Source organism: Rhinoderma darwinii, chromosome 10 (assembly GCF_050947455.1).
Source record: "Rhinoderma darwinii isolate aRhiDar2 chromosome 10, aRhiDar2.hap1, whole genome shotgun sequence".
NCBI classification, from domain to species: Eukaryota; Metazoa; Chordata; class Amphibia; order Anura; family Rhinodermatidae; genus Rhinoderma; species Rhinoderma darwinii.
The window spans coordinates 56,769,294-56,797,278 of record NC_134696.1 but is presented as its reverse complement, the minus strand read 5'-3'; the positions used below and the strand labels follow the sequence as shown (position 1 = coordinate 56,797,278).

The following is a 27,985-nucleotide window of genomic DNA, read 5'->3' as shown; positions in this document are numbered from 1 at the left end:
GCCACTGCAGATTTGTCAGTTTTCTCCATCTGCACAGTAATAGGGAGCGGGTACACTGTGGTTTTTCTGCAAGAACTTGAATTGTGGAAGATCCGCAGTGTAGTACAGTAGCAGCAGCGTGGATGAGAATTGAACAAATCCCATCCAAACACAGCAGAAAAACTGTTCATTAATTGACCTGCGGTGCGTTTTTTTAATCCGCAGCATGTCAATTTGTGCTGTGGAATCGCTGCACTTCTGTTGCTGGTTTTCCCCATTGAATTCAATAGAGAGGTAAAACCGGCAACTAAGAGCCATGTATTGTGACTTTTGCAGCGAAAACGCTGATATTCCACCGCAAAAAAACACAAATAAGGGAAAAAAAAGCTGTTCTCGATGAAAAATCAATAAAAAAGCTTATACTCCACCTCGGCTGTTGTCATAGCGACGTGATCCTTCATTCTGTGCGCAAGCCGGTCCCCATGAAAGACGTATCCTCTTATGTGACTGCTGCAGTCAACCAAAGACTGCAGCGGTCCTATGGACTATCGCTTCATCCCAGGAGGCCGGGCTGCGCTCAGAACAGAGGAACGTGTCGCCATGACAACGCTCAGGTGCTGAGTATAACTTTATTTATCACTGTAGTATTTCCTATGCGGACATTCGGCCCAAAAAACTGCACCACAATTTAGTTTGGTTTTTCAGGCGGAATTCCCTGCTGTTTCCAAGATGGATACACTGTGTACTTTTAACGCACCTTATCCATCCTGTGTGGCCCTACCTTAAAGTTGCTGACAGGTTTCCTTCAAGGCCCAAAATAGGCTGAGTTCCTAAAAGAGAAAACCCCTTTAAGGAAGGATTCCCATGGGTTGAATACGCCTAAAAACAAACTATGCAGAGTATCCGAGCTAGAACCCGCAGCACATTCCGTCTGAAAAACTGCACCACATTGGAGTGCAGTTTTCCGGGCAGAAATTCCTCTGCAAAAAGCATCGTTAGAAAAAAAACGTTCATACTTACCCTGGCCGTAGTCATGGTGATGCGTCTCTCTGTTGATGAGTAGTCCAGACTCCCAAGATGACGCTGTGGCCCATGTGACCACTGCAGCCTGTAAGGAGGCTGGCCTGGAAGAAGAACAGAAGATAGCGTCACTATGACAACGCCTGGGTTGTAAGTATTAACTATGGCTATTTGAATTCAATAGGGAAAACCCGCAACAGAAAATCAATGAAAACGCAACATAAATTGACATGATGCAGATTTAAAATCCGCACCGCAGGTCAATTTATTAACGTTTACACTGTGTTTTGTTCCCGCAGCGTGGGCATGAGATTTTCTAAATCTCATGCACTTTGCTTCTACTGTAAATGCTGCGGAATTTCCGCATAGAATTTGGTTGCAGAAAATCTGCAGAGGAATCTCAAAAAACCTCAGTCACTCGTTGTACAAACGCGACAAACGCGACAAAACTTTCCACATGCTGTATGTAAAGCTTATTTCTGTTACAACTTTTTTTAGGCTGAGGAATAGCTATATTTGCGTTTGTTGGGCTTAAACTAAAGCTACTTTTGAAGAAAAAACAAATGGGTATAGAGCTATTTTTAGTGTTTAGTATTTACATTTTTTGTGGGCATATATATATATATACATATATATATATATATATGTATATATATGTATATATATATATATATATATAAAAATCACTTCATATACACACATGTGTATATGAAGTGTGAAGTGATTTAACTTTTTTATTACCCCCCCTAGAAGATGGGATTGAATTGCTTGCACAATATACTGCAATAGTTATGTATTGCAATATATTGTGTTTTTACTGGCTCTTATTAAGTCCTGCCTCTGGCTGGGCATAATAGGAGCACAAAGATGGTAGACCAGGGGGCCTTCATTAGGCCCCCCTGCTGCCATGATAACCATCGGCTCACCCACTTTCTAAAAGCTTAGATGCCACAGTCACCATCGTTAGAGAAGTGTGTTAGCTGTAATATACAGCTGACACCCGCTACCCGTCAGTCCACTTTATATAACCCCTCCTATGATGTATATAGGCAGAGTTTAGTCGGAAATGGTTAAAGAGCCCACTTATTACAGTATAGTTCCCACATAATAGTATATTTTGATTCCCAAATGCTTGTGGTTTTAGGGATAAAGAGTAACTAAACTTTCCAAAAACTTTTCACAGTGGCATGTCAGAAGTTTCAATTGATGGGGATCAGAGCACTGAGACCCCCACTGACCAAGTCGCAGAAGTACTCGGGTGAGCGCTGAGCCGTTAGGCTTATAGACTTTCTATTGAGCCCGTACACCACTCGCTCGGCTCTCTGAGGAAAGATGATCAGAAACAAAGCGGCACAGTGCTCAACCAAATACTTCTGCAACTTGGTTTTAGCAATCGGTGGGGGTCTCAGTGATCTGATCGATCAAAACTTCTGACATGTCACTATGATATGTCAAACGTTTATTGAATGTTTATTTACCCTTTTATTTTAATCTCGGGAGGTAGCACGGTAAGAGTTGACAATACCTGGTGGTCTAGGATGGTGAAAGTGATTAATTGTGACATTTATGTCTGTCTGTCTAGGGAAATCAATAGGTTAATGGAGACATCCCTATTGGTCTAGGGCAGCGAAGGAGTTCCTGTTCTTAGGCCGTATAGGGAACAAGGACCAGTTTCTCACCCAATAAAACTAACCCTCAGTACCTACAAGAAGTAATTTCTTTTTGAGGTATTAGCTGGCCCTCATGTTGTGATGTGGACTGTCTTTATTACATTTTATATTCTGTCGTCTTCTGTTGATTCTGCCCATTTGCATTACAAGCTTGTAGTGGGTGCTATTTATATTTCACAGTTCACTTCTGGTCCTGATTATTTATAGTGATCTCCCTGGCCTTGGCTGAATGTCAGACGTTCTTTTGACTGAATTCATCTGCTGAAATACATGCACGCTTTCCTTAGGGTCGCCTAACCCTTTTATTTGATTTGTCGCTAAAACCACATGTATAATGCATATCCTATCATTCAATTAGTCTATATTAGCAATTTTCTTCCCCTTATATCTCAGCTTATACCAGGCTATGATATGATCGTTAATCAGGACTACAAACGTACAAGTCTGTTCAGCCAGTTTGAACTCATTTGCATGATGATCAATTGATATACCATCTTTCAGAGTAAGTAAAAAATAGTGTTGTTTTTTTTGTAGGCACAGGGAAAACTAGTTCTGGCATCTTTCTTCACACAAATCCTGTTCATGAAGATAAAAGCATAGACACAGCTAAATAAGATGTTATTTGTTAGGTTATAATCAAAGCGGTTGCCAGCACTACAAAAAAAAGAGTCTGTTTTTTATTTACCTAAAGAGCGCCACTCTTTTCCATGGGCTGGTTTGGTATTACAGCTTTGTCCCATTTAAGTGAATGAGGCTAATCTGCAATACCAGACACAACCTATAGACAACAGTGTCACTGTTTCTGGAAAAAAGCAGACCTTCTTATTAACAACTATTAAAATCCTAGTAATTTACATTATATAATACACTATCCAATATATTATTTATACTATCAGAGTTTATTTCACAGATCCCCTGCTGGAAAAATCCTCATGCATAAATCTCATAAGCTCTGGAATTTTATATTCTTCAAACTTATTGTGTTGATTTATTCATAAAACGAAATGTTCATTGATGCTGTAACAGTTGTTCTTTCCACTAGAGAAATGATTACTTGTGAAGACATCAAGTATAAACATGTCTCCTACATTCAGTTTTAAGGTCTTCTGCATCATTTTGACATTTTCACTGAACTCACGTGATAAATATGCAAATGTAGAAAATTACACCTATATAAACAGGCATCAATTCATCATTTATGTTTTTTGTCATTTAACAAGTTATAAACTGAGGATTTGATACAGGATTTGGTACATATGATGACGACGATGATGACGATGATGGTGGTGGTTGTCCATAGACAACTCCTACAATGTCCGAGTTGGTTGAAGAAGTTGTCATTGTAAGCAAATGTTCAACCATTTCTAGAGCATTGAAATACAAAATTGGGTTAATAGCCAAACCAGAGTCACCCATTCAAAGCTCTATAAGGAGTCGGACATTGAGTTACAAGGTAGTCACCTATAGGTGGCAATAGGGAAACAGTTTTCTTCTTTCTGGAGGAGAGCTATTTTGCATACTTATTCTCAGGGGGCATTTCCCTTAAAGGGGTTTTCCCAGAATCATAAATTATCACCTATTCGCAGGATAGATGATAATTTTCTAATAGCTGGGAACCTCGTCATTTGTGAGAATGGTGGTCCTGAACCCCCGTTCCTCCTCACCTCTCGACCACAGTGAGGAGGGCAATGAATGGGACGGCAGTCGAGCATGCACGCAGCCACTCCTTTCAAAGTCTTTGGGAATAACAAAAGCAGCCGAGTGTTGTACTCGGCTGTTTCCATCAGTCCCATAGATATTGAATGGAGTGGTAGCGTGCATCCTCGTCTGTGGCCCTATTCGATGTCCTCACTGCGCTCAAACAGTATGGGCCCCAGCAATCATAAAGTAGTCACTTATCCTATGAATAGGTGATAATTTATAATTCTTGGAAAACTTCTGTAAGACTTTCTACCAGCTTAATCTCTGCAATGAAAAGCTATACCTTTAAAGAGCTGCTACAAAGGCATCTTAGTCAACCACCCAGAACCCTACTCTGTACTGATGAGAAACAAAACCTCTGAAACAGTGCTGTCTAGATATGGGTGTCTCGCGTTTGTGAGTCATGTTTCAAGGCTCCATAAAGGGTCGGACATTGACTTGCAAAGTAGTCACCTATAGGTGGGACTAGAGACAGTTTCTGTCTTTTCGGAGGACTGCTCTTTTAAAGGGGGTTTCCAGTACCATAAAATTGATGGCCTATCCTGAGGATAGGCCATCAATATGTGATCGGTTGGAGTTCGACTCCCGGAACCCCCACCTATCAGCTGTTTTGAAGGGGCTGCAGTGCTCGTACGAGGTAGGACCTGGATCTATCGGACATTTATGACATATCCTATTGATATGTCGTAAACGTCCCACGTGGGAAAACCCCTTTAACCCCTTCGCGCACCCAGACGTGCCATTACATCCAGGTGCGGGTGGTGATGCTTGGAGCGCGCTCATGCGCTGAGCGAGCTCCATATGCAGCGGTTGTCGGCTGTATTTTGCAGTGGACACATGGGACTAACAGCCGGGAGCAGCGATCGCGCTGTTCCTGGCTGTTTAACCCCTCATATGCTGCGGTCAATCGCGACCGCAGCATCTGAGGCGTTGAAAGGCGGGGGGCGGCCCCTCTGACAGCTTGTTGCCTAATGAAAGCCCCCAGGGCTGCCTTGCCTCTGTTAAGCCCTGCCTGTGATAAACGTTAGTATTGCAGTATATTGTACCAGCGATCTAACAATCGCTGATTCAAGTCCCCTAGGGGGGCTAATAAAGTGTGTGGAAAAAAAGTGTAAAAAAGTTTTTCGTAGTGAAAAAAAATAAAAAAATATTAACAGCTCAAAAAAAAAACTTTTACCATTTTACCCCTACAGTAATGTAAAAAATAAAAAAAGTTAACAAAATTGGTATCACTGCGTCTGTAAAAGTCTGAACTATTACAATATACCATTATTTAACACGCACGGTGAACGCCGTAAGAAATAAAAATTTAAAACGCCAAAATCGCTGTTTATTGTTCAACTTAGCTCTCAAACATTTTTTTATAAAAAGTGATCAAAACGTTCTGCGTACCAAAAAATTGTACCTATAAAAACTACAGCTCGTCCAGTAAAAAATAAGCCCTCACAGTGCTCAATCGGTGAAAAAATAAAATAGTTAGGGCATGGCCCCACGTGGCGGTTTTCCTCCGCAGCTGTCCGCATCAATGCCGCACAGAATCTGCGTACATGTGCAGTAAATTGATGCGGACTAGCTGCTGCGTACTGCGGTAAAAGTGCTTCCCTTCTCTCTATCAGTGCAGGATAGAGAGAAGGGACAGCACTTTCCCTAGTGAAAGTAAAATAATTTCATACTTACCGGCCGTTGTCTTGGTGACGCGTCCCTCTTTCGGCATCCAGCTCGACCTCCCTGGATGATGCGGCAGTCCATGTGACCGCTGCAGCCTGTGATTGGCTGCAGCCGTCACTTAGACTGAAACGTCATCCTGGGAAGCCGGACTGGAGACAGAAGCAGGGAGTTCTCGGTAAGTATGAACTTCTATTTTTTTTACAGGTTGCTGTATATTGTGATCGGTAGTCACTGTCCAGGGTGCAGAAACAGTTACTGCCGATCACTTAACTCTTTCAGCACCCTGGACAGTGACTATTTACTGACGTCTCCTAGCAACGCTCCCGTAATTACGGGAGCCCCATTGACTTCCTCAGTCTGGCTGTAGACCTAGAAATACATAGGTTCAGCCAGAATGAAGAAATGTCATGTCAAAAAAGCAAGACGCATCCGCAGCACACATAACATGTGCATGACATCTGCAGACTTCATTGCGGAATTTAGAATCTCCATTGAAGTCAATGGAGAACTTCCGCAATGAGTCCGCAACCAGTCCGCCACTGGTCCGCAACATCCATTGTATGCTGCGGACACCAAATTCCGCACCGCAGCCTAGGCTCCGCAGCGGAATTTTCAGCCTCGTCTAAACGAACCCTACTAAAAAGAAGTGGAAGGCAATGGAGAAATGGGTCAGCTGCGGATTAACGCTGCGGAATGTCCGCAGCGGAATTCAAGTGCAATTCCGCCACGTGGGACTTTGCCCTAATCGCTCTCAGAAAACAAAACATTTTTTTTTTAACAAAGAGTTTATCAATAAAAGTAGTACAATATAAAAAAAACGATATAAAGTTAGTATCACCTTAATCGTATTGAGCACAGAATAAAGTTGTCGTGTTTACCGCACGAGGAAAGCCGTAAAAATGAAACCCAAAAAACAATTGGGGAATGACAGTTTTTTTCCAACTTCAGCCAGTTTACCAGTACATTATATGGAACTATAAATGGTACCAAAAGAAACTACAACTCCTCCCACAAAAAAATAAATCCTCACACCTCTCTGTTGACGAAAAAATAAAAAAGTTCTTGGGAGTGAAAAACGAAAATTGAAAATCAAAAAATGGCTTCGTCCCGAAGGGGTTAAAGACTACCTACCAAGATCTCAACAAGAAAAATCAGTACCTTCCAAGAAAAGATCTGGTTAGCAACAAAGCCAGATGTGTTCCCACTGTCTTTGCAACATGAAGGGCCCTCAAAAGACCATCTAGAATAGTTAAGTATGTATCTATTAGTCTGCTCATATTTGATATCACTAGGGTAACATAATTTAAGTAGATCCTTAGTGATGAATATGTTTATCCAATCCACTCAGTCTCTAGAGATGCTTCAGTTTCCAATTGTTTTTCTTACATGCTCGTGGTCTCAAACCCTTAGGCCACGTTCAGACATGGTGAAATTGCTGTTGAATTCCGCTGAGGACAGTCCGCAGTGGAATTCTGCAGCAGCCGTTTTCTACATTGGTTTCTATAAGTTTTTAGGAAACTTAGTTCAGAAGTTGCGGAAAATAACTGTGCGGAAATTAGGCTGCGGTGCAGAATTTTCCCTCCAAAGTATGCTCATTATGTTGCAGAGAAGCAACGGAATTTCACTGAGGATTTCAGCCGTTGCAATGCAAAAACTGAAATCGGTGGCAAGTCCGCTGTGATATCTGCAACGTCTGAATTACCTGTTAAATATGCAAATGTTGGTGCAGACCCATGGGTCGGATACGCTGCATAAAAACTGTGCAGTGTATCCGACCTGGAACCTGCAGTATATTCCATTCGAACAACCGCACCACTCCGCAACACAAAATCAACGAAAACGCAGCATAAATTGACATGCTGCGAATTTAAATTCCACACCACAGGTATTAATGTTTACGTTGTGTTTTTTTCCGCAGCGTGGTCATGAGATTATCTTAATCTCATCCACTTTGCTGCTACTGTAATTGCTGCGGAATTTCCGCACAGAATTCCGTTGTGGAAATTCTACAGCATTATGCTAACTTTTATCAACTTTTTTTGGGGGAGATAGAAGAAAACAGCGATTCTGCCATTGTTCTATGCCCGTTTAACCCCTTCCCCCTGCTTGTATTCTGGGCCCTAATGACCAAGCCAATTTTTACGTTTTTCCATCGTCACATTCGAAGAGCTATAACTTTTTTATTTTTGCGTCGACATAGCTGTTCTAAGGTCTTATTTTTGCGGGACAAGTTGTACTTTTTAACAGCACCATTTTGGGGTACATATAGTTTATTCATTAACTTTTATTAACTTTTTTTTCGGGGGATAGAAGAAAACCTGAAATTTCGCCACTCTTCTTTTGGGGCAAAATGCACAAAATCTGCATCAAAATTGCATGCAATTCCGCAGGTAAAATCCACACCTAGTAGTGCATTTTTTTATGCGTTTTTAGGTGCGGTTTTTACATTTTAATGTGGAAGTAGGTGTGGTGTTATGCTGCAGATTTTTGTGCGTTTTTTTAAAAAACGAATCAGATACAATTCGCAAGCGAAACGTAAGATAAATTGACATGCTGCAGATTTTAAAATATGCCCCGCAGGTCAATTTACGGGCAGAAAAATCTGCACCGTGTAGGTGAGATTTCCTGTAATCTCATTTATTTTGCTGGTACTGTATTACGCTGCGGATTTGCCACGCAAAAATCTGCGCGGCAAATCCGCACGTTATACGCATCGTGTGCATTTGGCCTGAATGGCAAAAATTCTCTGGTATACTAAGTATACCAAAGCATTATATAAGTGATCAAAAGAAAGCAAAGTGATTTCCCCTAGTGAACTAAAAATTATTAATAGTTAACAGCAAAAAAATAACACCATTTTACCATAAAAAGTGGTTATATTTAGTAAAAGTGTCAAAAATAAATAAGAGCACACATATATGGTATGGCCACATTCACAATGACCTGAAATTAATTTAACATGATATTTAAACTGCAAAGTGAATGCTGAAAACATAAAAAGGCAAAAAAACAAAACAATGGAGGAATTGCTATTTTTTCCATTGCCCCCCAAAAATAATAAGTTGATCAATAAGTCCCATGTATCCCAAAATGGTACCAATGAATAGGATATTTCGTCCTGCAAAAATCAAGCCCTCATATGGCGACATTGACAGAAAAAAAAAAAGTTATGGCTCTTAGAAAGTGGCAATGCAAAAACAAATAATTTTAGTTCAAAAGTGTTTTTATTGTGCAGTAAAACATAAAAAAACATATACAAATGTGGTATCGCTATAATCATACCGACCCTTAAAATAAAGACAACATGTTATTTATGCCGCATGATGAATGGTGTGAATTTAAATCACATATTACAATGGTGGAATTTCTGTTTATTTTTCCATAAAGGTTAATCAAAAAGTTATATGTAACCTATAATGGTGCAATTGAAAAATACAAGTACTAATACAGATATTTAGACTGTAAAATAAAAAAAGATATAGCTCTTTGAATGCGACGATGGAACAATGTTTGTTGAGTAAGCACATGGAAGTGATAACTAATCTACACTCCTCAACATTGAAATTGCAACACCAAGAAGGAAAAGTTTTGGAATTGTGAAAATCACAAGATCGATAGACATGTTAATGATATGCAAATTATAAAAAAAAATGGAGACAAATTATTCCAAACATCTTAATTTATTCACGCACTTACACGCCTTGGCATGCTATCAATGAGATTATTAATGGTTGTCTGAGGAATGTTATGTCACGCTGAATGCACGCAAATCATCAAGAAGGCAGCTCCCTTTGTAATTGCTGACCAATGATGTCCCAGATGTGCTTGATGGGAGACAAGTCGGGAGAGGCTGCAGGCCATGGTAGCACATATAGGCCATGCAGGTTTCTTACAGTAGCACGAGCAACATTGCAGGCTGGCGTTGACCTGTTGAAGAATGGCCGTACCATTGGTTCCACGACCAAATCAATGTAATGCCAAGCTGTTAGTGTACCTGAAATGAAGACTAGAGGGGTCCGTTTGCAATACATTATGTATACGGTGTGACGTTTCCTTGTGAAGACCTCTTCATGGTGTTGCCCACGTTGTCTCCAGACCAATCTCCAGCTATAATTGTGTCCAAGACAAAAGCGGAACTCATCGCTATAGAGGATAGACCTCCATTCCAGGCTCCTTTGCCATCTTGCTGTGCACCATGACAGCCTTTGAGAGCGGTGGTGTGTGGTCAATGTAATGCCTCTAGCTGGATATCTGGCTTGTAGCCCAATGACGTGCAAACGCATTCTGATGGTTTGTGTCGAGACTGGTTACCGCCCTAGGCTTGGGATGCGACGTCCAATTTCACTTGCAGTACAGAAGGGATCACTATGGGCCATTCTTCTAATCGGACGATGCGTCCGTGCAGAGGTTCGCCTCCACTCACCTCTTGCTGTCATTCCCGTTTGTTGTTGTTATCCCCACCTCCGGGATATGCAACGTTGAACAGTGCTAACATCTCGGCCTAGGCACGTAGCGAACTGCTGGAGTGATAAACCAAGGTCTCTCAGTTCATGGAGTTTGCGACAAGTAGCGATATCTTGCACGTCGATGAGCAGGAAGCATCGAACAATCATCCCACACCATTAGATCCAATGTTTGAGGTTTCATGTAGCTGTAAAACTTTGCTTTTAATCTTACTTTTATGCCCCTCGCATGTGCCACAGATTGGAGCTAGGTGCTTGATAATGTAATAATTTGATAATTAACTCTTAGCAACACCTGCTACTTCTCAATTTGCATAACCTTACGGCTTGCCCTTCTAGATGTTGCAATTTCAATGTTGAGGAGTGTATATCCCACTTTATACATTTTTCATAAGCACCAATAGTATTTGAATTCCTTTACTCTAATAACTTAATTCCCTTTCGATCGATTGTAAAATTTGGAGTTCAATCTCAATTATAAGCCTTATTACTGTACTAAAGGGATTGCAATCAAGGCCGGAGATAGATTCAAAATTCTCACCATTTCTGCCAATGTCTTTATTCCCCTCTTTACTATCAAATAGGCCAGTAGAGACAACTCTGCTATGTAGAAAAGTAGGTGCAACCACAAAACACATAATTCCTCAATGGCACCATGGTTTTTGATCCCACCTACAGTTGTAGCCGTCTTACTCTTGAATTTTAAATTCACAGTCATTACTTTTTCAATGGCTTTTCAATGGCTTTTGTTATTTGATATTACGCTGCAGCAATTTATCAGTCAAGATAAAGATGGCTACATCCATGCCTGAAGAATCTTATACATTAGAAATCTCTGAATCATTTTAACAATCAAACGCTTAGAAATTTTTGAAAAAAAATTCTCAGAAATTCTGAGACCCTTATGATATGAAAACTATTCAGCTTTGCCCAAAATGCCCCCTAAACTTTTTTTTCTAAATTATATTCCCATCTTCTTAACTTATGTTCTGATAAGCCTAGACTTATTTGAGAGTGGAAGACTGTTATATACCACCTTTTTGACATGGGGAACCAATAAAATAATGTGGAACGCCCATGTTTTTTTTTACGTGTGTACGCATGCAGAAAAACTCACACGTTTATGGCAAGGTGGTATAGGTCTCCGGCTTTCCTATACAAACTCAACCTAGCTCCCAAAAATCATAAATGAATGCTTTGCTGGTAGAGATTAAATATTTTTTGTGAAGCTGCTAGCCATGGGTTCCCTATATAGTGGTGCAATGGACTTATATCATATATTATATCATATATTAATGATATCTTTAATTCTGTTTTCAAAGCTCTAGACAAGGCAGGTAATCACTCAGTACTAAAGAATTATTCAAATTTCCTAAAAACAAAATATTAATCATTTTGAAATAGAGTGAAGATTGGAGTGGCCAATCATGTGACTGCACCCTAAGGGTAGGTATTTATGCTTACCAATCAGTAACTGCTGTATTAATGAAGAACATAGAGCTCTTTTACTCTAAACACGAGAGCTCTGCAAAATCTTGAGTTCTGAGACTAGAGTCTGACTAGAGATGTGGGAAGTCACACGGGGTGCCGAGAGCACCAAATGAGGACGTTCCATAACGTCCTGAAGAGTTAGCTGGTTTGCCGCACCTGTCTCTGGACAGCTGTATAACAGAGCTTCAAAGCAAGAACACTCAGCGTGGTGTCTGGTCATGTGATCGTTGTGGCAATCTGATTACAACGATCACATTCCTCTACCCAGGCTGCCAGGGAGGGAGAAGAATAATGTAATGTAAAAAACACACACATACTTTTTTTTAATAAAGATATTTTTTTATAAATATATTTATCTGTCTGTCCATCTATCTGCTATATGGCGACTTTGGCCACGACACAGGTCGCCCGTAGTCAACATTGAAAGAAAGTCAATGTTGTTGTGTCGCAATGCGCAAGTTGCCGCGACATGACATTTGCAAGAAATACAAACTGTCACGTTGCAGTTACTTGCAGGTCGCACCGCGACTTTCACTAATTGCGATGTAGGCTATGGGACATAGCGATCTTTGGCTGTGCAACCTGTGTCACCATGTACCCCCAGTCTTAGGCCTCATGCACACGAACGTAAAAACGCCCGTAATTACGAGCCGTAATTACGAGCCGTGATTACGGGCCCATAGACTTCTATTGGCCACTGGTACCTTCCCGTATGCTTACGGGAATGTGTCCGTGCTGTTGAAAAATATAGAACATGTCCTATTTCAGGCTGTAATTACGGCACGGGCAGGCCCATAGAGTCTATGGGGCTCCCGTAATTACGGGTGGCTACGTGTGTGCACCCGTAATTACGTTAGCGTTGCTAGGTGACGTCAGGGGATAGTCACTGTCCAGGGTGCTGAAAGAGTTAACTGATCGGCAGTAACTCTTTCAGCACCCGGGACAGTGACTACCGCTAGTATTAAAGGTTAACTTACCTGCTTCTTCCTCCAGTCCGTCCTCCCGGGGTGACGTTTTATCACATGTGACTGCTGCAGCCAATCACAGGCCAATCACAGGCTGCAGCAGTCACATAGACTGCCGCGTCATCCAGGGAGGTCGGACTGGACGTCAAAAGAGGGACGCGTCACCAAGACAACCGTACGTATGAACTTTTTACTCTCAATCGCTGCGGAAACTCTGCCCAAAACGGCTGCCCCTTCTCTCATTCCAGCACTGATAGAGAGAAGGGGCTGCTGATTAGTGCAGAGAAAATGGGTGGAATACTGGTGACACCGGACCCATATTTAAGGGCATGGGTCCGTAAATACTGGTGGAACACGGGTCGAATACGTGTGACAAAGGACCTGTATTTACGCCAGCATTTACGGGAGGAAAGAAAATACGTTCGTGTGCATGAGGCCTTAGGGTGATTATGCATATGGCGGATTCGCTGCAGATTACAGTACAAGGCAAATCTTATCCACATGCTGCAGACATTTTACACTGCAGATTTTCAAACCTTTGATATGTCATTAAATGAATATCTTAAGGGTTCTAATTTCCATAAAAGTGTCATTTTGGGGTTTGTTAACCCTTTAAGGACACAGCCTGTTTTCACTTAATGGACCAGGCCATTTTTTTTAAAAATCTGACATGTGTCACTTTATATGATAATAACTTTGGAAGGCTTCTGTTTTTTCAAGGGATTCTGAGATTGTTTTCTTGTGACACATTGTACTTTAAGTTAGTGGTAAAATTTGGTCGATACATTCAGTGTTTATTTGTGAAAAATACCAAAATTTTGCGAAAATTTGCAAAAATTAGCATTTTTCTAAATTTAAATGTATCTACTTGTAAAACAGATAGTAATACCACACAAAATAGCTACTAGTTAACATTTCCCATATGTCTACTTTATGTTGGCATAGTTTTTTGAACATTCTTTTATTTTTACAGGATGTTACAAGTCTTAGAACTATAGCAGCAATTTCTTACATTTTCAAGAAAATGTCAAAACTCTATTTTTTCATGGACCAGTTCAGTTCTGAAGTGGCTTTGAGGGCCTTATATATTACAAACCCCCTATAAAACACCCCATTTTAAAAACTGCACTCTCAAAGTATTCAGAACAGCATTTAGAAAGTTTCTTAACCCAATTGGTGTTTCACAGGAATTAAAGCAAAGTGAAGGTGAAATTTACAAATTCTTTGTTTTTGCAGAAAATCTGTTTTAATTTATTTTTTTCTGTAACACAGAAGGTTTTACCAGAGAAATGCAAATTCATGTATATTGCACAGATTCTGCAGTTTTTAGAAATATCCCACATGTGGCCCTACTGTGCTACTGGACTGAAGCACCAGCCTCAGAAACAAAGGAGAACCTAGTGGATTTTGGGGCCTCCATTTTATTAGAATATAATTTAGGCACCACGTCAGGTTTGAAGAGGTCTTGTGGTGTCAAAACAAAGGAAACCCCCCAAAAAGACACCATTTGGCAATCTACATCCCTCAAGGAATTTATCAAGGGGTATAGTGAGCATTTTAACCCAGCAGGTTTTTTGCTGAATTTAGTGGAATTAGGGTGTAAAAATGAAAATAAAACATAGAAATCTTCAATATTTACAAGGCATAAAGGAGAAAAAGCACCCCAACATTTGAAAATAAATTTCTCACGATTACGGAAATACCCCATATGTGATAATAAACTGCTGTTTGTACCCATGGCTGGGCTCAGAAGTGTAGGTGCACCATTTGGCTTTTGGAGCTCAAGTTTTGCTGGAATGGTTTTCGGGTGCCATGTTGCATTTGCCAAGCTCCTGAGGGACCAAATCAGTGGAAAACACCCAAAAGTGACCCAATTTGGGAAACTACACCCCTGAAGGAATTTATCGAGGAGTATAGTGAGCATTTTGACTCCACAGTTTATTTTGCTGAATTTAGTGGAATTAGGCTGTGAAAATGAAAATCTACATTTTTCTAATTACATGTAGATTTAGGTCAGATTTTTTCAATTTCACCTTAGATAAAGGAGAAAAAAGGAACCCAACATTTGAAAAGCAAACTCTTCTGAACACGGCAAAACCCCATATTTTGTGATAAACTGCTGTTTGGACCCACGGCAGGGCTTAGAAAGCAAGGAGCATCATTTGGCTTTTGGAGCTCAAATTTAGCTGGAATGGATTGCGGCGCCATGTCGCATTTGCAAGGGTCCTGAGGGGAAAAAACAGTGGAAACCACCCAAAAGTAACCCCATTTGGGAAACTACAACCCTGAAGGAATGTATCTTGGGGTATAGTGAGCATTTTGACCCCACAGTTTTTTTGCTGAATTTAGTGGAAATATGGTGTGAAATTAAAAATTACTTTTCTTCTGATAAAACGTGGAAACGTTACATTTTTACAAGGAATAAAGGAGAAAAAGCACCCCAACATTTGAAAATAAATATCTCCTAATTATGGCAATACCCCATATGGGGTCATAAACTGCTGTTTGGACACACTGCAGGGCTCAGAAAGGCAGGAGCGCTATTTGGTATGCAGATTTTGCTGGCTTGGTTTTTGGGCTCCATGTTGCATTTGCAGAACCCTAAGGTACCAAATTACAGTTGTAGCCCCCAAGTAGTGACCCAATTTTAGAAACTTCACCCCTCAAAGCATTTATCATTTGCCTGTACATATGACAGGGCTTAGAAGTGAAGAGCACCATGCGCATTTGAGGTCTATTTCGGTGATTTTCATACCATTGGCCCACAATTGCAGGGCTCGGAGGTCCAATAGTAAAACAAACCCCCAAGTAGTGACCCCTATTTTGCAAACTACACCCCTTAAGGCATTTTTAGGGGTTTAGTGAGCATTTTGACCCCATAGGTTTCTTTCATGAGAAATTAATGCGCAGCAGATGGTGCAAAGTGAAAATTGCAATTTTCCTCTGATATGCCATTTTAGCGCACAATATGTTGTGCCCAGTTTGTGCCACCGAAGAGAAATACCTCATAACATTTTAAGCGTGTTCTCCCAGGGTACGGCGATACCATATATGTGGACGTAAACTGTTGTTTGGGCATGCTGTAGGGTTCAGAAGGGAGGGAGCACCATTTGTCTATCAGAGTGCAGATTATGCTTGGTAGTAGTTCTGTTTGGGGTTTTGCCGATATTTCAGTTTATAATGTGGGGGCATATGTAAACTGTAGGAGTACATCAGGGTATAATAAGAGGGTATAATAATGGGGTAAATAAATAATAATTCATAGATGTGTGGCCGGAGTTGCAAAGATAAATGGTTCCCAATCTTATCCACTTTTGGAACACTATGCACATTTTGCATCGCCATTTTCTGAGATCCAGAAGGTCTTTATTTTTTCTTCACTGGAGCTGTGTGAGGGCTTATTTGTTGCGGGACAATCTGGGTTTTTTATTGGTACATGCGATTATTTGGGGTACATGCGATTATTTGATCACTTTTTATTAAATTTTTTGGCAAGCAAGGTGACCAAAAACCAGCAATTCTGTTATTTATTTTTTTACGGCGTTCACCGTGGGCAATAAATGACCATTTTACTTTATTCTGGGGGTCGATCCGATTATGGCGATTACAAATGTACATAGTTTTTTTACGTTTTGCAGCGTTTGCGCAATAAAATCACTTTTTAAAAAAAATTTAATTTATTTCTTGTGTTGCCATATTCTGAGAGCCGTAACTTTTTTATTTTTCAGTCAAAAAAGCTGTGTAAGGGCATGTTTTTTTGCGGGACTAGTTGTAGTTTTTATTTGTACCATTTTGGGGTACATGCAACTTTTTGATCATGTTTTATTCCATGTTTTGGGAGGGATGGTGATAAAAAAAAAAGATTCTGGCATGCTTTTTTACTTATCTTTTTTGCAGTGTTCACCGTGTGGAAAAAATAACATTAGAGTTTTATAGATGGGGTCGTTACGGACCAAATTTGTGTATGTTTTTTAACGTGTTCATTTTTTCCCTATAATAAAAGACTTATTATAGTAAAAATGGCAATGTTTGTTTTTATTAACTAGAAACTTTTATTTTTACACTTTTATTCAACTTTTTTTTTGTCCCACTAGGGGACTTGAGGGCCTGCACCTCTGATCTTTACTCTAATGCATTGCACTACCCACGTAGTGCAATGCATTAGAGCTGTTAGTCATTCACTGACAGCAAGCCTATTAGGTCCCATCTGTGGGCGGGTCCTAATAGGCTATCGTACGTGGCAGACCAGGAGGCTATTATTAGGTCTCTGGTTGCCATATCAACGATCCACATCGTCACGATAACATCGTGTCCATGCCGATCGCTACAAATTACGAAGATTCCGAGATCGCTTTTGATCGCGGCATCTAAGGTGTTAATGCCAGGGATCAGAGCTAGCTCCGTTCCCTGCCGTTACAGCATGGTGTCAGCTGTAAAATACAGCTGACACCGGCAGCTGATGTTGCAAGCTCAGCTTCTGCGCCATCTTTCTTTAGCTACCGGAAGCCTTTTAGGCCCCGCCTCCGGGCGGGACCAGCAGGCTACCGTACTTGGCAGACAGGAGGCCATTGTTAGGCCTCTAGTCTGCCAGAACAGCCATCGGAACCCGGCGATTTACATTGCAGGGTTCTGATCTGCTCGGAAACACCATAGATGCGGCGCTTGATTTTGAGCGCTCCGTCTAAGGGTTTAATCGGCCGGTCCTGGCCATGCCGCAGGGTGTCAGTTGTAATATACACCTGAAACCCGCTGGCGATGATGCGGGCTCAGCTTCTACCCATACGTTGTGTTGCATTAAGTCCTCAACGACAACGACGTACTCATACGTTGGATGTCGTTAAGGGGGTTAAAGGGTTTTCCAGGATAGGCCATCAATAGCTGATCGCTGGAGGTACGACTCCCGGCACCCCCACTTTACGAGCGCTGCTTCCCCTTCATTTCCCCCTTCAAAATGTGAAAATGGGACAGGTCAGGAAGGGGGGTAAAGCTTCTGGTCAGGAAGTGGTTACGTTTGTTTATACTGATCTTTACCTACATTTGTTTAAATTGAATACATCATGGAAAATAGTACTTTATAAAGGGGCTAATGATTTTATTAATTAAAAAAAAGTACCGTATTTTCCGGACTATAAGGCGCACATAAAATGCTGAGAATTTCTCAGAAATAGAAAGTGCGCCTTATAATCCGGTGCGCCTTATATATGAACCCGACAGTAAAGAGAGGGGTTCATACAGGATCCTTTACCTCTATCGTGGGCGGCAGGGGTAGGCGGCGGCATACCACAGCACACACCATGCTCCTCCCCCCCGTGCGCCTATGAATTTATTCTTCACTTGGGTTTTTACAGTATCCATAAATGGATTGAGCATTACGGCCACCGTAGTCAGGAGCCACACTGAGTGATACTTACAGCTCTGTAGGATCCTTGCAATATATCTTTGCTTTAGCGTTAACTATACCCACTACCCCAAAAAATGCCTCCTGTTAAGAGACATGCTTATGATGCAGGTTTCAAGCTTAAAGCTATAAGTTATGCAGTAGAGCATGGAAATAGGGCAGCTGCAAGAGAATTCAACATTAATGAATCCATGGTGCGTAAGTGGAGAAAACAAGAAGATGCCCTCCGCCAAGTAAAGAAGACCAAACTGAGTTTCCGAGGAAACAAAGCAAGGTGGCCACAGTTGGAGGACAAAATAGAACAGTGGGTTATGGAACAGAGAAACGCAGGTAGAAGCGTCTCCACTGTCTCTATTCGACTCAAAGCCACTGCTTTAGCACGTGACATGGAGATCAAGGACTTTCGAGGAGGTCCTTCATGGTGCTTTCGTTTCATGAACAGGCGTCATCTCTCCATTCGCACCAGAACTACTGTGTGCCAGCAATTACCAAAGGATTATGAAGAGAAGCTGGCCATTTTCCGCACCTACTGCATAACCAAGATAAATGAAAAGAATATCCAGCCAGAACACATTATTAACATGGATGAGGTTCCCCTCACTTTCGATATCCCCGTAAACCGTACTGTTGAGAAAACAGGGACCAGTACGATATCTATACGTACCACAGGAAATGAGAAGTCATCTTTCACTGTAGTTCTCGCTTGTCAGGCTAATGGCCAGAAACTACCACCCATGGTAATTTTCAAGAGGAAGACTTTGCCTAAAGAAAATTTTCCTGCTGGTGTCATCATTAAGGCTAACCCAAAGGGCTGGATGGATGAGGAGAAGATGAGTGAGTGGCTGAGGGAGGTCTACGTCAAGAGACCGGGTGGCTTTTTTCACAAATCCCCATCCCTATTGGTCTGTGACTCGATGCGCGCCCACGTGACCGATACTGTCAAAGCCCAAGTGAAGAAAACTAATTCGGAGCTTGCTGTCATCCCTGGTGGATTAACCAAAGAGCTCCAGCCGCTAGATATCAGCATCAACAGGTCATTTAAAGTTAAATTGCGAGCTGCATGGGAGCATTGGATGACAGAAGGTGACCACACATTCACCAAAACAGGGAGGCAACGCCGTGCGAGTTATGCCACTATGTGCCAGTGGATCGTGGATGCCTGGAAGAATGTATCAGTCTCCAGTGTCATCCGAGCTTTCAGGAAGGCTGGAATCACCACTGAAGAGCCTAGCAGCAGCAACGAGACCGACTCGGATAATGAAGAGGAGGACCCCATGCTTGATGCCGAAATCGCCCAACTGTTCAACTCCGACACTGAAGATGACGGATTTGATGGATTTCTGGTGGAGGAATGAACTGAAAAAGTACGGTAAGGGTATGTGCACACACACTAATTACGTCCGTAATTGACGGACGTATTTCGGCCGCAAGTCCCGGACCGAACAGTGCAAGGAGCCGGGCTCCTAGCATCATACTTATGTACGATGCTAGAAGTCCCTGCCTCGCTGCAGGACAACTGTCCCGTACTGTAAACATGATTATACTACGGGACAGTTGTCCTGCAGCAAGGCAGGGACTCCTAGCGTCGTACATAAGTATGATGCTAGGAGCCCGGCTCCTTGCACTGTGTTCGGTCCGGGACTTGCGGCCGAAATACGTCCGTCAATTACGGACGTAATTAGTGTGTGTGCACATACCCTAAACGTTTTGATTTGCAATTACAGCTGAACCAGTTGCAAGTTATTGTTAAAAAGTGTAATAAATTTTGACTTGCAGTCTGAGCAATGGTTTAACAACGGTAATGTGCTGCGCCTTATAATCCAGTGCGCCTTATATATGAAACATGATTGCTTATAAGGCGCTCATAGAAAGTGCGCCTTATAATCCGGTGCGCCTTATAGTCCGGAAAATACGGTACCCTACAGTATGTGCCGTGATAGGTCCTCGTTAAGTATGAGGGTATTTGGCCTACTATGAAATTGGACACCTGCAAGAGACTTTAGAGACTCTTTGGTTGGATCTTTGTTTAGAAGGCTTTATGCTGCAGCAGGATAATGACCTAAAGCATGCATCAAAGCTTTGCAAGAACTACCAAGAAGACCAAAGAAGAGCTAGTAGTACTGACTGTGAGGGTATGTTCACACGCTAGCTGTCATTTACGTGTGAAAAGGCAGACTGTTTTCAAGAGAAAACAGCTGCCTCGTTTCACACGTAAATGCTCCTCCTCGCATTTTGCGAGCCGTCTGAGACGCTCGTAAATCTTGAGCTGTGCTTCATTGAGTTCAATGAAGAACAGCTCAAATTACGTGGCAAAGAAGTGCCCTGCACTTCTTTTCCGAGGCAGTCCATTTATGCGTCGTCGTTTGACAGCTGTCAAACGACGACGCGTAAATTACAGGTTGTCTGCACAGTACATCGGCAAACCCATTCAAATGAATGGGCAGATGTTTGCCGACGTACTGGAGACATATTTTCAGACGTAAAACGAGGCATTATACGCCTCGTTTACGTCTGAAAATAGGTCGTCTGAACCCAGCCTTATGGTCTTCCCACCAGTTACCTGACCCAAACCCCATTGAACATTTATGCTGATACGTGAAGACCAAAAAAGCCAAGCTTTCAGTAACATCACAAGATGCACTTAGGAACATATTCAAATCATGCTTGAATCGTCAGGTTGTGCACACATTTGTGGCATCTATGCCAGTTTAACCACAGTCAAACTTAAATAGCTAATTTAATTAGCAGTGAGAAATTTTGGATTAAATTAGAAAAATGGTCATTTATTATGAACATTTATAAAAAAAAGAAATTTGGTGTCAGTATAATAATTGTACTAATACAATCTGTCTTCTGTACTTTTGATTACTAAGTATTAGGGCAGAACACTTTAGAAGCTCCTGAAGTTGAAAAAACTAATTTACATATTTTTTCGCAATCACACAATTACAAGAGCGTAGATGCTGATTAAAAATGACATTTTAAAAGAGTCACAACAATTTTTGAGCCTTCGTTTGGTGTAAAGATGTTTGAAAAAAAATGCAAACATTAGCAATCTAGCTGCTTATTAAAATGTCAGGAATGTGATTTGCTTAACACACATAATAAGAAGAACATATTTAGGCAAGACTCCCGTATGGCCATACAGTATGATTATGATATCATTGCATTTAGTACGGCTGACTAATTATTCACAGTCATGGAAAATAACTTCTTGTCATCTTCATTTTAACCTATTAGTATAACCTCAACGTTTCAGTGAAGGTTCAGGAGACCAAGTTTATCAAATATATATACATAAACTTAATATATGCAATTGCCATATGCCAAGGTGAAGCAGAAATATTCATAACCGTTTCATCTCTTTTTAAATGTGTTTATTGTCTATTCACATACTTTACATTTTAATTGAGATGCCCAGTAGATAATCATATTGTACAAATGATCAATATACACCAATCAGCTATAACATTAAAATCACTGTCAGGTGAAGTGAATAACATATATTATATTATTACAATGGAACTTGACAAGGGGTTGGATATATTATACAGCTCGTGAACATTCAGTTCTTGAAGTTGATGTGTTGGAAGCAGGAAAAATGGGCAGGAATAAGGATCTGAGCGACTTTGACAATGGACAGATTGTGATGGCTAGACAACTGTCAGAGCTTTTCTAAAATGGCAGGTATGTCAGAAGTGGTCAGCACCTACCAAAAGTGGTCCAAGGAAGGACAAGCGGTGGACCAAGGACAGGGTCATCGGTGCCAAAGGCTCATTGAAACATATGGGGAGCAAGGCTTGACCGTCTGGTCCAATCACACACAAGAGCTACTGTAACACAAGTTGCTAAAAAACGTAATGCTGGCTATGATAGAAAGGTGTGAGAACACACAGTAAATCAAAGTCAGAGTGCCAATGCTGACTACTGTTCATCACCAACAGCACTGACCATCGGCACGTGAGAATCAGAACCGGACCATGGAGCAATGGAAGAAGGTGGTCTGATCTTATAAATCACATTTCTTTTGCATTATGTGGATGATGGGGTACGTGTGCATTGCTTAGCTTGGGAAGAGATGGCCCCAGGATGCACTATGGGAAGAAGGCAAGACAGTGGAGGAAATGTGATTCTCTGGGCAATGTTCTGCTGCAAAATTGTGGGACCTGGCATTCATGTGGATGTTACTTTGACATATATCACTTACCTAAACATTGTTGCATTCCAAGTACACCCCTTCATGGCAACGGATTACCCTAATGGTAGTGGCCTCTTTCAGCAGGATAGTACGCCCTGCCACATTGCAAAAATTGTTCAGGAATGGTTTGAGGAACATTTAGAAAAGGTTCAAGGTGTTGACTTGGCCTCAAAATTCAATTCAAATTCAATCTGTGGGATGTGCTTGAAAAATAAGTTCGACCCATGTGGGCCTTACCTCGCAATTTACAGGACTTAAAGGATCTGATGCTAACGTCTTGGTGCCACACACCACAAGACGAATGTAGGGATGAAAAGGAGTGGATCATCTGAAGGCGCTGCTGCGTGGTGAAATCACGGAAGGACGAGGAGATGAAGTCCAAGTATAAAATATCTTTTTATTTAAGACAAGACGTGGCTACGCGTTTCGACGCTGAACAAGCGTCTTCCTCAGGCCATGTACACATTATGCTTCTGACACTTATATAAGAATGAATTCAATTTAGCAGGAGCAAAAAACCGCCAAGTCTGCCGGGGTCAGAGTGTGACTGTGACGTCACACCCAGTTCTTTTGTTAAGAAGTGACTATGCTTAGAACAGGCTGTTGGCACTGAACTTGAGGTTCACGGTCACACTCTGACCCCGGCAGACTTGGCGTTTTTTTGCTCCTGCTAAATTGAATTCATTCTTATATAAGTGTCAGAAGCACAATGTGTACATGGCCTGAGGAAGACGCTTGTTCAGCGTCGAAACGCGTAGCCACGTCTTGTCTTCAATAAAAATATATTTTATACCTGAACTTCATCTCCTCGTCCTTCCGTGATTTCACCACGCAGCAGCGGCTTCAGATGATCCACTCCTTTTCATCCCTACATTCGTTTTACCAAGCGGTCCCTTCTGGGAATCGGTTCGGATCCGGCAGCAGCACCTGTGGACCTTTCTTGCGATATATACATTGGACCTAGGTGAGTATGGTAATGTCCTACACTCTCACCTACCTAACCTATTGATCCGCACAAGGTGGCGCCGTGTTTTTTGCTCTTTTTTCTTCACACACCACAAGAGACCTTCAGGGGTCTTGTGGACTCTATTCCTTAACAGGTTAGAGCTGTTTTGGCAACTTGAGGGGGAGCTACACAATATAAGGGAGGAGGCTGATTGATGTACATACTGTATAATCCATTTCAAATCTTTGGTGCCAGTGAAGTCCTCAGAATATAAATTTTTGCACATTTTTGGGCCTTGTACCCTCTTTTAGGGGGGCTATTGAGATTTAGTCTAGGATTAATTATCCTACATCATATGTCTTATATGCAGAAAGAAGCTAGCAAATTCACTTGCCTACTCACCCAATTATGTTGTCATTTATTTATAGTTTTGTTTATATAATTTAAATTATTATTAAACTTGTATCATTTAGTATACAAAAAAATTAAGATGATCATACCAAACAGTTGGTATTATCCCCAAGAGGCCCCCATGTTTCTGTAGGTCAGGAGCCACTGTTAACATGGTAGCTGGTATAAAGGCACACTGGATATTAATAGGGAAAAAAAAATCTCTGAAAGAAATGCCCAAGTTTTATGGCTCTTACCTTAGTGTTAACTTCTCGGTAAACTCTAGTGCCAAGTTCAGTAATGCTATTAGATCCCTGATGCCACTAGTGCACAATATTGCTTAGAGCTGCTACAAGCTGTGGAGCCACGTGCAGGAAGCCTGACAGCCACATGCGGCTCACAAACCACTGGTTGGCGATACAGTGATAAAGAATGTCAAATTAAGGCTCTGTTCACATGGTGTTTGTTTTCCATTTCTGCTGGGTTTCCGGTATTTTTTAAATCAAGAATAACATAGACTAGAGCACTATTCTTGCGGTCATAAATACCAGAAACCTTACAAACTCTATTGTAAGTCGATGGGATCTGTTTGAAAACTGATCCGTCGTAGCTTAACTTTAACAAATGTACGATTTTTAGATAGTATATGTGTAGATAGTATATCAAACAAAATATATCATTTTAATGATATAGTATAGTGACGCAACGTTGTCACTATATCAAGACTTTTAGATTGTTATATATTTATATCTATGTTCATTATCTCTCTCTACAGTATCCGCAAATAATACATGTCGTTTTTAATTAATGTGGCAGAGTTTTAGTACAGTACATGTGATTACATATTAAAGGGAACTTGTTAGAAACTTTATGCTGCCCTCTCTGATTTCAGCGGTCTGTCACTTATGTGGAAATGTACAGTACTTTCATTTTTATAATTTACATTTTAACCTCTTCCCACCCATACCACAAATTAACAGGTAATGAATGACATTGTTCTCTGTGCCTGCAGCCGGTTAATTTACGTGCTATCTTTAATAGCATTGCACGCTCCGGCACACAGTGCCTTCGGCAGCGTCGACATCCCGAACCTGTACGGTGATGGAACTTAAATAATCAGTTTCCTGTCACAGAAAACCCTAAACACAGTGCTCATGTTGATCGCAGGGTTCCCAAACGCAGAAGCCGCTGCTTGAGCTAACTTGTGCCCCATATAGTAAAAAAAAGTAACAATAATATGTTAAAAAATTAAAAAGCTCTCTTCCCAAAAACAAGTGCATACCTCTCTGAATCCACACGCCAATTTGACACATTCTGCGTCACACAAACACGTTGTGCCTGGACCTCAGGTGCGCAAGCATTAAAATGTTCCTGTTAAGCAGAACTTCTGTTACGCCAAACATAAAATAATGACCCCTGGCCATCCATTTTAGTCCATGCTATGCCAATTATTTCTACATTTTGCACATTTACTTAAAAAATTTCTGTACAATGTAAACATATTTGACATTGCTAAGTGTGGGAGAATTACAGGATACATTTTTGGGGTAAATATTATTCATTAAACAAACAACATTCAAAATTTAGCATAAAAAAATAAGGAAAACCAGTATACTTCAGTGTAGCCGGCTGACTGTACCTATGTGTCTGGCAGCCATAATATACAGCGCTGCAGTTCTTCTTTATTAGGGTTGTACTGATCATAAGTGACACTGATCAAGGTATTTAACCCTGTTCCACATAGAAACCTTTTAGGTGAAATTGGACGCTTCGTAACAGCAGTATCTTTTAATGTATATCTAATAAAAGTGATGTCATATAATTATAATCCACTAGAGGCAGTGATTTTGTTTAGAATAGGTGGATAAAAGTTTTGAATAACTGCACTGATTGTTGGCTGATTTACAGTAATTTTTATAGGGAACCTGCCAGGTTGAACATGGTGCCCGATGTGTAGGCAGCTTGTTATAGAGAAGGAGGAACGGAGCAAATGGATACATAGTTTGTAGGAAAAGATTCGGTATAACTTATAATTTATTGATTGACATTCCTGCTCAGTGCGGGCTTACTAGTCCAATGGGTGGAGTGACTCAATCATTTGATTTCAACTTCATTTACTGTTTTCAATTCTCTCCTCATTTTATCGGTTGTTATTTTTCCGCATGGTTATGTGACACATATTGCTGTAGTTGGCAATCCTTTATATAAAAAAAGCCAGTAAAATACTGTCTAAATGTTTGAGGAAAATCCACAGATGATCTGTTTTTCAGCCATCAGTGTCTGAGCTTCGCCTCCGTTCTGAACAAGTTTCATTAAACATTAATGCTCAGCTTAACTCAAGATGATTTTATTATAAAATTATAGAGATTCTGAAGTTTACTCTAACAAATGAATATTTGAAAGCCTTAGGTTGACATATGACCACATGTAAGGCTGTCACTCAAAGATGATCTTCCTGAGAAGGTACTAGATATTCTAAGGCCCTGTGCTGCAGAATGAATCATCTGTGAACTTCTTAAAATCTAGAGGTGTTTCATGCTCAATATATTTATATGTAATCACAGTTAGAACACAGTTAAATGAAAACAAGCGTTTAGTCTGAGCTGACAGCATGGAGGAGATGTGCACAGCATGGAGAGTATTCAGATCTGTAGTATGCTAGAGATACAGATGTGTCCACCCTTACCTTTGGTTGTATCTGGTTGAGGACTCCAATTTCACATGAAACAAAGTCAATACAATATCACAACATGATAGCAAAACCCTTGACTGGCTGTAATTCACATTACAACCACTTGGTGGCCAAACATAGACACATATAGCATAGACATCTCATGACAGAGTATCACGAGATTATGTTTTTTTCAAAGCTCATCATCCAGCGCCACACATCTAAGAATCTGTTGACATAAGAGAACAGGTAAGGAGGACACATCTTTAGGGACATACATGAAAGAACTGGTCCATTGCATGCACAATGCATTCTGTGTGGCTCTTGGCATTTAATAGTTCTCGGTTATATGCAATATAAAATTTGGATCGCAAGTATAAAATGTTTTTGTTTTTTATGACAATTTTGATCTACTGAATACATAGCACTATATTAAACCTACCCTCTCACTGACGTCCATATTCCCTAAAAGGGGTATTTTGTTTTTAGCGAATAAAGCGTAATCACTGTATAATAAAAGTTATACAATTTGATAATGTACTTAGTGTATTAATTCTTCATGTTTTTAATTATCTCTGCTTGCTTTCATTGTATGGGGTCCTTCAGTGTTTACTTTTAGGGGATAAAAATTTGTCCTATCATGCAATGATGATCACACATGTACTCGTCTCATTACAGGTAAAGTTATCAAAATTCTTTCTTGCAACGAGCCCTGCACCTATGTGAGCATCCCATGACCAGGACAAATTCTCATCCTCTGCAATGGAGGTTCTCATTCAATTACAAATAAAAGCTATATAAGGACTATCAATGTTTTACTTCATATTTAATCAAGAGTCACTTAATATCATGATACACTCCTTAGGCTGGGTTCACACGTGGCGGAATTTCACTTGAATTCCGCTGCGGACGCTCCGCAGCGTTAATCCGCAGCGGAACCGTTTCTCCATTGACTTCCACTTCTATTTAGAAGTGTTCGTTTAGACGATGCGTAAAATTCCGCTGCGGAGCATAGGCTGCGGAGCGGAATTTGGTGTCCGCAGCATGCTCTGTCTGTTGCGGACCAGTGGCGGACTGGTTGCGGACTCATGGCGGAATTTCTCCATTGACTTCAGTGGAGATTCTAAATTCCGCAATGAAGTCCGCAGCTGTCATGCACATGTTATGTGTGCTGCGGATGCGTCTTGCTTTTTTGATATGACATTTCTTCATTCTGGCTGGACCGATGTATTTCTAGGTCTACAGCCAGACTGAGGAAGTCAATGGGGCTCCCGTAATTACGGGAGCATTGCTAGGAGACGTCAGTAAATAGTCACTGTCCAGGGTGCTGAAAGAGTTAAGCGATCGGCAGTAACTGTTTCTGCACCCATGACAGTGACTACCGATCCCAATATACAGCAACCTGTCAAAAAAATAGAAGTTCAT

The 27,985-nt window shown here is 40.9% G+C and overlaps 2 long non-coding RNA genes across 2 annotated transcripts in view; both read left to right on the top strand.

The window, feature by feature from the left end:
- Positions 1 to 27,985, top strand: part of LOC142661463 (uncharacterized) — a 307,735-nt gene that overhangs the window by 148,671 nt on the left and 131,079 nt on the right. The window lies entirely within an intron of this gene.
- On the top strand, positions 1,026 to 27,316 carry LOC142661741 (uncharacterized). Its single transcript, XR_012850802.1, has 3 exons — positions 1,026 to 1,149; positions 3,063 to 3,171; positions 27,239 to 27,316. It is a non-coding gene; the product is annotated as an uncharacterized LOC142661741 (long non-coding RNA).